Below are 14,811 nucleotides of genomic sequence, written 5' to 3' on the forward strand. Positions count from 1 at the left end.
TAGCTGCCTCGTCGGCTTATCACTCTCTGTCCCTGACAGAAACTTTTGGGTTAGAGATTTGTCCGCAGCAGTGTTGAAAGTTGGGCTTGACACCAGCGGCCCGAGGACTTGTGTTCAGATGAAGTCTTGTCCTTGAAGTTGTTCAGCTTTCCAGGACATTGAGCAGATTTCATCCCCCAGACGAAAGTCGTGCCTCTGAGCTCTTTTTTCCTGGCTCATGCCCCCCCTCTGTGGACAGAACAATCCTGACAGGCACTTTGTCAAAATGCCACAACATTGAGTGTGCCTATAGAATTGTGTTCACACAAACTCAGTGCCCCGTCATTATTGTCGGGAACGTGCCGCTCGTAGATTAATCTGTTGGACGTGTGAGTCCAACAGAATGTCTGCACATTTTCGCCTTTCATATTAGTGATAGAAAATGCTGTTGCAAGTCTAGGCATTCTCCGAATTTAGGAGTCAAGTTTTACAGCCAACTTGAATTAAATGAATCATACCATTAAAAAAAATAATATTTTGGATCAATAATTATTAACACTACAACACTTGCAGTTAGCTTCCACATATTTGCCAATGTTTGGCCCACTCACTTGTACAATATCCAGTGCTTACTAACGTAACGTCCAGCTGGCACGTAAACCAGCAATAACGGTCCCATAATCTTCTCTGTTTTTGAACAACTGCTTGAATGTTCCTGAGGTGCAGTTTATCTTCTTCACCTCACTTTCTGCTCTTAACTCCACATTTTATAATATTTTGTTTTAGACTCCAGTGAAGAGCACTGCGTTGGTTGCATTTTCGTAGCCCAATTCCATGTCCTGCCTAGAGGAACAGTTGACATTTTCCAAGCGTCCAGCTCTGGTTCTTGTGAGGGCTCTCTCCCTCTCTCTTGCTCATTTTCCAGTATTCTGGACCATTAACCATGAACAAGTAGGAATCATACACTAATAAAATGGTACATTATTTACTTTAGTTATTTTGTGTTCTTCAGATCGGTCTCCACATATTTATCATGTCATAAACCCTTTTTCCATCTTACACTGCTCTATCTTGGAGAAGTTATTTAAAGTAACTGACGCCGATCTTCCGATGAAACTACAGGGTAAAGTTGAGGTTAACCTTTCAGCCTTTGGCGAAGAACAGACATTCTCACTACAGTCAAGAGCATTTGATTTAAGTCATCCCCGCTCTGAATAGTTTTGGACCGGGGGTGGAAACTAGAAAGAATCACATAAGTGCCATAAAGAATTTGCTTTAACTGGTGATCTTCCTGCTACGGGGCAAGTGTACTAGAAAAAAAATCCCATAATAACACATTAAACGTGTCTTCTTCTTTCTTCTTTTTCTTTCGGCTTTGTCCCTTTTTTTCACACTAAACATGTAATTCTGATTATTAAAAAGGGCTTAAAATAATATGGGAAATTTTATTTAAATATTAAGCTCCCTTCAGGTTTACATGGTGTCCACACTGCTAACATTGTTGAGAGCTATACCTGAGTTATTCTACAGCATGACAGTTAACACACTTCAAAAGTAAAACACTTTGTTCTTTATTTTTTCAGCACTAAATCTGTGTTAAAAGCACACGTTGACTCTGTTTTAAATACTACCTGGCTCCTCACTGACTTCACTCAGATCTGTGGCCTGAGATGTTCTCTCAGAATCATTGGTCCTTAGGTTTCTTTAATACTCTTACAATCATTAATGGGCCCTTGGCACTGGGAGGTGTTTTCTTACATCTTCATTGGTCTACGTCGACTTTTTGTTAATTCCCTTATTCACACACGTATTTTTCGTGAGCAATTTGCCTAATCGCCTGTAAACAATTATTAGCCCGCCTCTAATGAGTTGGACCGTGTGCTGTGTGGTTGAATAGTTATTGTTACGGGACCGCTTCAGACAGAAACACTCAATTATCTAATCAGTACTTAACCCCTCCTCCCTGTGTTCTCACCCTTCTTTATCCTCATTCAAACCCAACATCTCATCGCTTTTTCTCCTTATCCCACACACAAACACACACACAAATATAATATGTATATATTATATTATTATATTACATTACCATCAAATGCACCCATTTATGAACAGGTTATGCGTTCACGTCAATGAAAGAGCACATAAACAATTAATTATTATTCTAATGAAGATCTGTGACCGTTGTCAGCATCTGCATGTGCTTTTTGCAAACTGCGGCTAATTTGCTGCAATGGTTTCACTAGGGTCAGCGACAGAGTAATGAATTGAATGAGATGGAAAGAACGGATTCATAGAAATCCATTAAATAGATCCTTCAGTAGGGAAAAATAATATGTAAACTAGATAGAATATTCCAAAACAATATTTCTTTTTTTTCTGCACTGTGCAGGCCAATGATGTCTCAGTTAATTATGCATGCACACCCACAATGCTAATGACCACCAAAGCTGGGCAGAATAAATACAGCTTTAGTGTTGTATTGCAATACCTCAGCCAAAGACCACACACAAAGAAGACATTATATAATGTGATACGTAATATATTAGCTTTATATTGTGTTAGAGTTTATACAGATAGTTCACAGTTATACCTACGGTCCTTTAGGATATTATGACAAAATGCTGTCTGCTAGCACACAGCAGGAAGTGGTGGTGGAACCGTGGTCGATTTTCACACCTGCCAAGCAGCAGCTCTGGTTTTGATTCCATCTAATGCAGCGCCTCACACCCCCCAATGGAAAGGGTTGCATCAGGCTTAAAACTACACCAACATCACTACCGTATGTAGGTCACTGCTAGGTTATGTGGAACATCTTGAGAGCTAACCACAGCTAATTTTGGGGATATAACCTTGGCCAAAACACTACTTTCGGTGGATTTGGTGGACAGTAGTTTGGCTGCAGTCAGATGGCTTACTGGTGGTATTGCTTACAGATATGTATCTATTATTTATAGATAGATAGATAGATAGATAGATAGATAGATAGATAGATAGATAGATAGATAGATAGAGAGAGAGAGAGAGAGAGAGAGAGAGAGAGAGATCGGAATAACAGGGCGATAGTAACTCTAAAACTAAATCCCAAAGAAGCATTTCTTGATCCAGGCTAGTACGTCCTTCCATTTATACCTGAACCTGGTCCAGTCACATGCCTCCATGACTTTACTGGTGTAGTCGATGGTGTATTTTTTAATTTTTTTTCCAGGCTCATGTGAAGTTACATGATACACCCACTGTTTAATGTTATTCCCAGCCAGAGCTGGATAACAGTATTCCACACAGACATCCTGCTGCGGTAGTTTAACTTTCCCAGAACACAGATGAGATGTTATCACAGTTGGAGCAGAAAGAGAGATTTTAAAAGTAGCTACAGTCTGTCTTTGACTGCTGAGCTTGTTCCATAACCTTAGTCGATCATTTCACTGACCTTTTATCCTTTTTCTTGGGCCACTGGTGATTATACAAGAGGGAATAAAAGGACCCACAGTCTGGGTGACATTTGGAATGGTGCCTGTAAAAGAAAAAAAAAAGTGGTCTTCAAATGAATATACCCAAAGGGTATTTGCTAAATGGCTGGCAGTACTCTGAGATTCAAAAGCACATGGTGTTTTTGAGACTTTTGTCACCGCTACCTCGATATCACCAGACTCACACAAAGACCAGAGTGCCTGTATGGAGCAAGGAATCGAGACCTGAAAACAGCCTTTCTGATAAAGAGCTGAAGGTTGCTGGGCTTTTTTTTCCCCGGGTATTTTCAGGCCAGTGTATTTTTCAAGAGACTGTTGCATCACACACTAATTTCATGACTGCTCAGTGTTCTACACATTCTAGGTACAGCAAATGTGTACATGTGTATGTGTATAATTTAGCATTTATGTTGCATGCCTGAGGGTCAGGATCATGATGACACAGCCAAGAAAGGAGAATGGAGTACAGCAAAGGACAAGTGAGGGAGTATTTGTATCTCAGGTGCATGACAGAAAAAAAAAAAATCATTTCAATCCAGGTTGTTCTTGATAGACTAAAAAATTCAAAAGGAGAAAATGCTAATCAGATAAGAAAAAAAGAGTAGAAATGTAATAATTTAGGTGTATTTATTTGTAAGAATCACTATTTCCCAGGAAGTGTGTAGACACTGCTTTATTTTCATCGCTGTGAAATACATACTCTCATATTAATTGGCTGTAATGGATGATATGTTTTGTGAGTGATTTCAATCAATGGACAATATTGATTTGTTAAATGCAGCGGAGCCTCCAAGGCATAGTAAAGACAATTAGAGTGATGGGTTGCTGGAAACAAAGAAAAATTGATTGACAGACATACAAATGTTTTTTCTATGATTGTACGTAACATCTTAAGAGCGCTCTATTCCAACAAGCTCTCGTGTTTTTAGGAAATGTATGTTATAAGCAAATGTAATGCCTTCTCTTCCGTGTCGTTTATATGAGTTTCTGAGGCTCTGGTTGCCTCACTATTATCCCAAGGTCAAATTCACATGTTCTCTCTGACTGCGTGTGTGTTTGTGTGTGTATGTTGCCGCAGAAGCAGCTGCAGTGTCTGTGAAAGCTCTTTAGGCCTCAACGTTCAGATCAATTTCATGGCTGGCTTCATCGTGGCGTCACGTTGCTTTCATATATGAGCCACGCCGCTGTGTAGTCATATGAACACCGCCGATTTATTGACTTTTGCAGGTCTTTACATGCTTGGTCAGATTACCTGAGCCTCATACATACATGTCCTCTGTCTATAGTGCTTTTATTTTAAATGTAACAATTAGATATAAAAGAAACAAACGAACTCATGAGGCCAGACATGATAATTGGAAATCAGAAATTGAGCCTTGCATTAGCTGGTAGTATCCTTATCAGTCTATAATTCATGTCTAGGTTGGAGAAGAATTTGCTGGTAGACTCAGTGCCTTTTGGCTTATTCCCAAATAAAACTACATGCACTTTTGGCTCAAGATAAACATGCAGTGTCTCACTAAAGCCTTTAATACTACACTTCTCTCTAAATTATTTTACAATTTATTCTTTAGAACAGGGATGCCCAATAAGTGTAGTAGTGACCAAAAACAAATGCCTTTAGATCATCTCATTGTGCCATATAGCATCATGCATTTGATCAAAGATCCCCAAAATACAGTATATGTATATAAAAAAATATATTCATTTTATATACATAAATATATGTTTCACTTTGGCCTGATCATTTGAATAACCCAGGCCAAAAACCTGTGGACTTCCCTTGCTTCAAATCATAAATGTATTACAAGTAGATACACACTTCTGACAGGTATTGCAACATTCAAACTCCGGACAGAGGAATGTATGCATTTGACACGTTTATTTTTCTCCTAATTGATTTCAGCTCTTACCAAGGCAGTCAGATATGGAAGCAGCGGAGAGGTCCGTGAAGCTGCTGCAGCCTCATTTTCCTCCCCTTTCAGCAGCTTTCCTCTTGGAGTGTGTTAAAAATTTAAAGCTGGACTATGTGTAGTGAATGTTTCACTGCAGAGTGGACATGAGCCATTTTGCCATATTCTTTGTTCTGCTGATGTTCTCTGTGTGATTCCAAACCGCAAATAACCTTTGTTCCACTTAAGGAGCTGGTTGAATCATCATTACACGGCATTAAAAAAAACCATCATTACACCAGGGGTGTCAAACATATGGCCCGTGGGCTGTTCATTTTGGCACACATGAATTTTGAAAAAACATGCACAAACACCATGTTCCTGATGTTTTATCAAATTATATTTCATTAAATACGAATATTTATAATAAACCTGTACCTATTTGCATGAAAATAAAGGAGGAAAACATGGACTTATTATTATTTATAGGTAATTTTGTCAAGTGCCACTGAACCAAAATAAGTATGACACCCTTGGTTTACACCATCATTTTAAGTACTTACAGATTTCAGCATACCTGAGAAGTGGAGGTGTCTCTAGCCGGTGCTGTGTAGAGCCTCAGGATTATGGAGACACAATTTGAAATTGAAATTTCAACTCTAGTTTGGGCAGCAGATGCAACAGGCTGAAGAACACCTCCTGATGGTGTCATGAAAATCTTATGAAACAAGTCTATGGCCTTTGTGTGATAATTGTTTAACCAATAGCTACACTTAGATCTCATGCCGCCTCTGAATACATGAAGAAGTACTCCAAATTATGTGACATTGGCCTTTGAAACGTTTGAATTGATGGACCAAGTTAAGGATATGCCATTTGCTTGCTAGCGTTTTCCACAGAGAAGTGAGGAGCAGACAGGTACGATCAGAGTAATCGTCTCAGTAATTTACAAAGAGGTTTGCTCCGAGAGCTAAAGTGGCTAAGTTTGAAATGTCATGTGTTATTGTCAGTGATTGCTCGGCTCCTACTCACATATAGTCTTCATGTAATTCTACACTGTTAGCTCTCTTCCTCATTTGTCTGTGTCTGACTCACAAAAAGAAAAAAGAAAAAAGAAAAAAAAAAGACCTGCAATCCCTTTTAGATACCTGGCAGTTTTAAGTCATGTCGAGGAGGTTTTCTAAAATGTGTTGCAGCTGTTTTCATAGGCTGTTAACAATATGAACCTTTTCAAAGTCATCGATCGCTTCAGTAATTTCTAACCTGTGAGCCGGGAATCATGATGCACCTCACGTTTCCTTTGTCTTTTTAGGTTTTCCATTGTTTGTGACCTAGATCTATCGGTCTGCCTGTCTGTCTATCACTTTATATATATGCACATATATATGTACATATGTGCAATCCTATATGCAATGTAAATATATGTATAATATAATATATACACACACTTTTTTTTTCTTTCAATAACTACCACATGGGTATACTCACCCATGTGGTAGTTATTGAAAGAAAAAAAAAGAATGAATTTAGCCTACATACACATAGACCCTGTTTTTTGAGGGTGGTAAAAGGTACAGGGGTTACCTTTCCCTATACCCCCCTTAGTAATTTGTATTTTTCAAAGGTGTAGAGACAAACACGGGCAAGGAAACCGAGTTGTTCAACTGCAAATGTCCGGATGTAATACTGTTCAGATTTGGTGGAGCACAAACATCTGATCTGATTAACCTGCTGTGACTGGGTGGATTTAGTGTTCCCAGGAGTGTGCTCCCTGGACCACATAACATTTACAAGCCCAGAACATGGAAGCTGCTGTAAGTAGACTGGACTTTGTGTTGTGGAACAGTGAATACGGAAAGAGACATGGAGAGAAACAGTCACAGCAGTTGTGGGAAAGGAAGTTCCCCATTATAGTGAGGTGGAGATTTGTTTTGTTTTTCTTTTCAACCTAGAATATTCTGTGGTTCAGAGCATGCTGAAGTTAAGCTTATGGCCTTACCATCAAAGTTTGACAGAACAATTCAACTTTGCATTGCTGAATGAGAAAATAATCTTAATAAAACTCTATAAAATATAACAATACTTCATGGATTTATTACTTGGTGCATTCACTCTTCATTTATTTTTTTTTTATTCAGTTTCAGCTACGAAGCTGCTGCAATGCAATGAAGCTTTGAAACAACTTCAAAGCTTAGTGCCAGTCCCGGTAGGTTAGAGGCAGCAATGCACATTAAAGTGCATAGTCTGCACTGCTACAGTGTGGGCTATAATTTCCTGTTGCGTTTCATGGTCACATTATTTTGTTTCCTCCTTCCATTGTATTTGATTTTTTAATCAGGCTTTACTGATGGAAATTGGCTGTTTGTCTGTTGCTATGTAGCTGCTATCATTTTCATAAGTCATTGCTGCTGGTGTTCCATTAGTCACATTTAGCCCAGATGCTAACAACTGTGTTGTGCAGGTGCACATACAGTATGCTGTAGATTTCTTTTTTTCCTCGGCTGCAATGGTTTGTAAGACACTTTTAAATTTCCATCTTTAGGTTGTGTGTAATGGAACTGCATTTTTCCCATTCATAAAATAATTATGTTTTGATTGAGATTTTGAATCTGAAGCTGATTCTGAAGTGCTCAGGTTCTCACACATCCTGCAGTAGAGTGTGTTTTGTTGCACTTTCCGACCACGATGAGATGAAGTGACAGATTCAAACAAAGGGCTTCCTTTAAAAAAAGCCTGTTAGAATTCAAGATTTTAATTTAAGTTCAACTGGAGCCAAATGAATGACATGCCATTTCATGACATGATCAGTGTGAAAGGTTAAGGTTTACTGGACAGTTTTAATCAACCTTTAGAATTCTGGGAGAGGTTAACCTTTGCTTCCAAATATTGATTCCACCGCCAAATAAACCATATTGATTTGATGCCAGATTATTTATAGAGTTTGTGACATTCATAAGAATACTGTATGTAACACATATGCCACAGAGCCCAATTAAAACAAAAAGAAAAAAAAAACACAAAAAAACAATATAGCACACGGCTGTGTGCTATATTCTATGATTATTAAGGCAAGAAACACAAAGGAGGAGTTTCTTCTGCCACCTTTTTCACATCAGTGAAGACGAAGTGACACTTCATGGAAGCACCTGTCATGGAAGCATGTGTTTCAGGATGACATCAGATTGACGGTGTGAGTGGTGGCTTGAACAGATGGGTGTTACTTTGGCTGTCTTGGCCTGTAAAACTTGACAGTGAAAAATCTTAAATGAATAAATAAAATGAAGGCTTGAAAATTGCCAAATGCCGTGTGAGCGGTGTGTGATTTGTCCATCACCTAGAGCAGCATTTTGAATAAGAACTTGACATATTCTGATGGAGATGTTCACATTCTACTGCCTGAGTAGATGGCAGTTAGAGGGTTATGGTTTTAGCTAGCAAAATCAATGTTATTATTATTATTATTATTATATTTTTATTATACACTTGTATTATTCTAACTGATTCCTTATTTTTCTGTTATAATATACTAATCACTGTATTAAAAATATGAACAAAAAAAAAACCTTTAGTGTTTTCCATTGAAATCCATTTCCTTTTAATCATAAACTCATTTAAAACTGATATGTGAAACACGCTGTAGAGCAGATGGTTTAACATTTTGTAAAATTACATATTTTATTTGTTTAGCAACGGAATATGATAACTGTTGCAGCTTTTAAAGTAGATTATTTTGTCCATTCATCACCATCCAGCCATCAGTTCATTGAATGGCGGATGGATGAGGCTTTTACACTTGACTAAGTTGCTTTTGTCCTCTCCTCTAACAGTTACACAGTTCTGCTAAAACCTGCTCACTTAGGTCCCTTTTCTGAGTTCATTTTATACTGTCTTAAAATGTTTGGATTCTATTACTGGTACCAACTTGACGAATAGAATTAGTTTTGTCATTGAAAACATTGGTAGTACTCACTGCTGGGTGAAACTCTGAAGATGCCGTGGCCCACAGTTCTGACAGACTTTGCAACAGATTGTAAAAAAAAAAATCATGTAAATATTAACACAAAACCACACTGATGCCTGTTACTTACAAGCCAGTCGATAATATCTTTCCACCCCTACGGTCAAAATGTGGGAAGAAAATCCTTAAGGGAAGAGGAGGAGGAGCAGGAGGAGGAGGAGGAGAAGGCCCTGCTGCAGGTAACAGCAGACAGGGGTCAGGGAGGTGCACCAGAACAGATGTACAGCGACGCATCTCAGCTGTCACTCAGCGTACACACATACGAAATGACTGTAGCCTGGTCATTTATCCACACGCACTCACTCACACACACATCTTCCTCGCTCTGTTTTACTTTAATAGACAGCCAGCCTGAGGGATGGAGAGGTAGGGATGGAAAGCTCTAGAAGCTTCTACTGTAAGGAGTAGAAAACAACCAAGTTTCCTGCACTTCCTTTAAAGCACCGTGGACATATTTGGCAATTTATCAGATTAATGTTATTAGTTATACTTCATATAAGGTGTTAGGAGGGCATTTCATAGTAATCTGTTATCCGATTTCACAGTCGGCCTAAAAACGTTTCTTGGAATCTCTGGTGTCTCAATCTGCTTCTTCCTCACTGTCTAATCTCCTCTCCTCCAGCTGGAGCCCAGGGAACGGGGGAATGCCAGTACCCACTCTGAGGAGGGGCTAATCTCAGTATGGGCAGCCCAGGATTGCAGCCCTGGTCCTGGGCCAGTGATCTTGGCTGACTCCCTGTTCCAGGCAGGAGGTTTTGCTGTGCAGCAAGAACATTGGCCAGACAATGTGGCGATGCAGAGGTGGATGGAGGGGTTAGAGAAGAATCCAGGAATTAGGGAATATGTGGGAGGTGCAGAGAAGGTTATAGACAGATGATTGAGAGCAGCAAGATTGCATTTTTTTGAAAAGTGAATTATGCTGTTTAAAAAAGAGAGAGGGGTGAGACGGCTGGCACAGGAAGGGTAGGCAAAAATGTGTGGGCTCGCTGATGTAAGAGACAGAAGATCGGGAAAGACATGAATATTTTCAGAAATACAAACACAGGCTGCTGCCTATTTATCAGTTTTGTGATTAAATAAATTCCTGGCAGGCAACGGTCGTACTGTCAAAATTAGTTAACAGTTAACTGTCTCCGGAAACGCAACTGTTGCAGAAGTTGCATTTTTGCCATCCGTAGATCTTTGAACATCCATACTTTCAAATGCTTGGTCTTCCTCTGAGGTTGCCATGATAGCTTTGCACAGCAATTGCACTGGATCTCTTTGTCAACAGATCCCTCCCTGCTAAGATTAGGATGCTAGGCTATCAACTGTTAAAAAGGGACAATCTGAAAATTAGGTCGACATAATTGAAGGTCCTTAAAGGGATGTAAAAACCAAATATGAGCAAGAATGAGGTTGAAAATGCAGAGGAAAGTGCAGATAGTGAAGAGTGTCGGTAAACGAGAACAGAAACAGCATCTCTAGAGGTCTGAGGGTCTTAGTGTCACCACAGCAATAGGAAGGAGTGCAAAACAAGCAAAGGGATTTCTTTAGGAAAAATATATATATATATATATATATATATATGTAAACTTAATTTACTTCCTGAGCTCAACGAACCTTTTGAGATTAAATGTTTTCTCTGAGCTTTCATACAAGGAACAAACTTCAATCCTGACTCCTTAGAGAAAAAGTAATTACTTGTCTTCTACCTCAAAGGAGAGCAGCAGGGATGGTGAACAGGATTTTTCAAAGTAAAACCATGTAACCACTCTAATGAAACACTGCAACACGTGTAGTAAAGAAGCTTAAAATGTATCTCTGTGAGACAGCAGTGCAGAATAATAATAATAATACAGGCTGTACTGGTACTGTGGGTTTGAGCTGACTGGACAGGTGGTAAAGCTTTGAAGCCACTACAGGTGCTTGGACAGGTGCATGTGTGTGTGTGTGTGTGTGCGTGTTGATGCATATGTGCATGAACTTGTGTCCAGTTTGATATTATCTGCTTGTGAGACAGCATGCGTTTCCTGCATTATGACAATGCAGCAGGTGGTTCATGGTGAGAAAAGGATTTTTCATCCTAATACAGACTAATGGCAGGAAAGGCGCAGAGCCGAAGAATATGGCACTCAACATGCGAATGTGTGTGAATACGTTATAGCAATGATCAGAAATACAGTATAAGTAAAATCCTTTTTTTGCTATTATTTTTTAACAAGCGAGAGACTTTTACAATTTCATTGAGATGCAGCAGACATCTTTTTTCTCATTTCTGGAACTACCATACATTTTATTTTATTTTAATAATTAAAAAAATTAATTAAGAAGAATTTTACAACTAAAATATGCCTAAAATGTATAAAATTCAGTTAGTATACAATTTAATTTAGGAAAAACAGACAATGTAAATAAAAACAAATACATAGGCATGGCCCTGGGAATGGATATAAGAGGATATTAAAAGTAAGTTTTTTTCAGACTTTTGTTTCATGTGGGAGGACAATAAATTCTACAGGGTCGGGGCAACAACCTCGGACGGTAAAGAGACGTGGAGGTGGAAGAAGTTAAACTTCAAAATTACCATAAAACCAGCCCAAGCATCTCCTCAACCATTCGATTAATTATAGTAAATATAAGATACTGGTTTCAAAATACACGGATGCTGCCCTGGCTGTATTTTCTTTTCCTACTACACTAGTACGACTTCTACTATAGTATTCTCCAGGTATATATCTAACAACGAGGCTGATACTGGGCAGAGATTTCATAATTTATCACTTTTAAAAAAAGTTTTATAATTCTATAAAGATCAACTAAGCCACACTGCCGTGTCAGATCATTTTAACAAAACCTAAAGAAAAAAAAAAAGAAGTCCCTTTTCTGTCCAATTAAAAAGACATTACTTTTGCATTGTGACATTAGCTGTCTTTTCAAATGACCATGACAATGTGTTGACAGGTTTTTTTTCTTGTTAGATGCTTGTTAAATTCAATATCCTATTATTGAACCTGAACTTTGACTGTCTTTGCTCGGAGTGAAAAAAAAAATTAGCATGTTGACTGCTGTTCCCAGCAGTTAATGTCAAAAAGTCAAAACATTTCTATGAGTCACAAGTCACAGCAGCCATGTTAACAAGTCAATCAGCCACCTGGTGACTGCAAATAAACTTTAGAAAGTCTTTATGATTGTTCTGAAAGACAAGTGTAGACATCAATGACTACACTGTTGAAGGTGTTCGTTGAAGGTGTGTTGATTGAACCGTCACTTTCTCGGTGATTATATATCCACGATGGTCATGTCAGTGTGTTGAAAAGACAGGTGATCTACATTTATTCAATTTTTTTTTCTTGTCATTTGTGTGGTCACTTCAAAGCTTGGATGTTACCACAGCAGATGGTACTTCATATGGAATGCTGTACTGAGGTGGTGCATATATATATATATATATATATATATATATATAGAAGAAAACCAACTGTGTTGAATGCATTTAGAATATTAAAAACCTACGATGCATTGAGACCACGAACAGCGAGTTTCGTTGCTGTAATTCAAAACTCAAACTGTACATAGGTACCTACTTCACTCATCTACGTTAACACAGTGGGAACATCATAATCTAGGACGTATGTCGCACAGTACAGTGCATAATGTACAACCGGTGAATGTAAACAAAACTGACGTCAGTGTATAGTATGACATATTAGTCCGCTCCACTCGCCATCTAGTTCCTGTGCAAACTAGTTGACCTGTATTAACAACGTACGTCAGAAACAAGACTTTCTTCTAGGCAATACTGCTTCAACAACAGTTGTTACAGACCTCAGAATGGGACAAGCACTTCACATGGATGGAGAAGATTTGAGACCTGAATATTCCTGGCAGTCACCTTGTCATAGGTGAACGCTGACAGCTGAAACCTCGCCACGGGTTAAAAACAAAACAAAAAAGAAAACAAACCAAAACCCCTTAAAGAGAGCTGAGAACTTTAACAAGAGCCGAGTGGAGAAAGTCCTGACAAATTGTACTACAGTTACGGCTGTACCACTGCAATCGTGGCGGGGCACTCACATGAAGAACTAACAGACTGAGAAACAGCATTTATCCAAGGGCAGTCGCCTTCATCATATCCCACTCACAGAAGACTGAAAACAACTCTGAGACCAATTCTAACTCTAGTCTAACTGACAGACTGCGTGCTCTTTGTACACCACACTCCATCCCGACGCTGCTTTTACTATTCATTTATTTATCCAGCTGCTTATTTATTCAGTGCTAGGCTTCTGAAAGTTAATCTTTTTATCTTTTAGATTTTATTTACTACGTCTGCGTACTTGATACAGAAGTTTTCATTTTTATTTTTATAAAGGGAAATATAGCAAAGCAATGGAATATAGGTACTTCTCATGACAATTATAAATATATGCACGATACCCCATATGTTACTCACGCAAACCCTTTCAGTACTCCTAATTAGTGGGTACTTGTAGTTTCCTCTCCACAGCCTAGAGAGACTGTATCTGTTGCTGGAGCCTGTTTTGTTGCAACAACACTGCTGAAGAGGAAACTTATTCTGTCAATATTTATAGGCACTTCCCTGACTGATGGACCGGCACAATGAGCTCAGCCCTGACCCCGTGAGGGGGGGAGTTGCCACATCAACATACTTGAAACCAATAAAAGTGGGTTTGAAAACGATACCTCTGATCAATAGGGATGAACTCGTATCGCAGTTTCACACTCAACGAAGATGTGGTGCCATACATTATTAATCTTTTTTATTTTTTATTTTCCACTAGATCAATACAGTCGTATGTATCCTGTGGCATGTTGTAACTGTTAACACAGTTTATGCAATGCACTGCAAGGACGCGCCAAGTACACGTAATTAATTAATTTGTATCGCGTTGTATGCGTTGAATATGTTGAATATGTTGAATATATTCACCTAAATAAAGCAGGCATGGACATGTTCTGGTCACGGACAGTTTCCAACTAATATACTACAATACTGTAGTATACTTGCACTGCAAATTTCATCATCTCTGCCAGACTCTGAATTTCAATTGACCAATTCCATATAAATACAACAAGAGAGTGATGTGTAGTGGTGCTGTACGGGTGGGTCGGGGGTTAGGACGATTCCACAGGCCCCTGTCCTGATATTCCTTTGTTAAAATATGAATGTAAAATATTGCTTTTGGATATTTATTGTTGTGTTTTTGGTGCATAGTTATACCTGCCCAGAAATGTAAAAAAAACACCTAATATGACTGATGTAAAAGGTGTAGGTCGAAGCTGATCATAAAAAGTGAATTTTGCCACAAGAGTCCTGTTCTGTAGAACTGTTTAATAACTCAAGATTTCCTGAAGTAAACTTTAACATTACTCACAGTATTTGTCTGACAAGAAAAGAATAAAAAAGACCATCCAGACTCTGGATGGTCAGCAAAAACTCTTATCAAACTCC

This window comes from Cynoglossus semilaevis, chromosome 18 (assembly GCF_000523025.1).
Source record: "Cynoglossus semilaevis isolate Cse_v1.0 chromosome 18, Cse_v1.0, whole genome shotgun sequence".
Lineage (NCBI taxonomy): Eukaryota > Metazoa > Chordata > Actinopteri > Pleuronectiformes > Cynoglossidae > Cynoglossus > Cynoglossus semilaevis.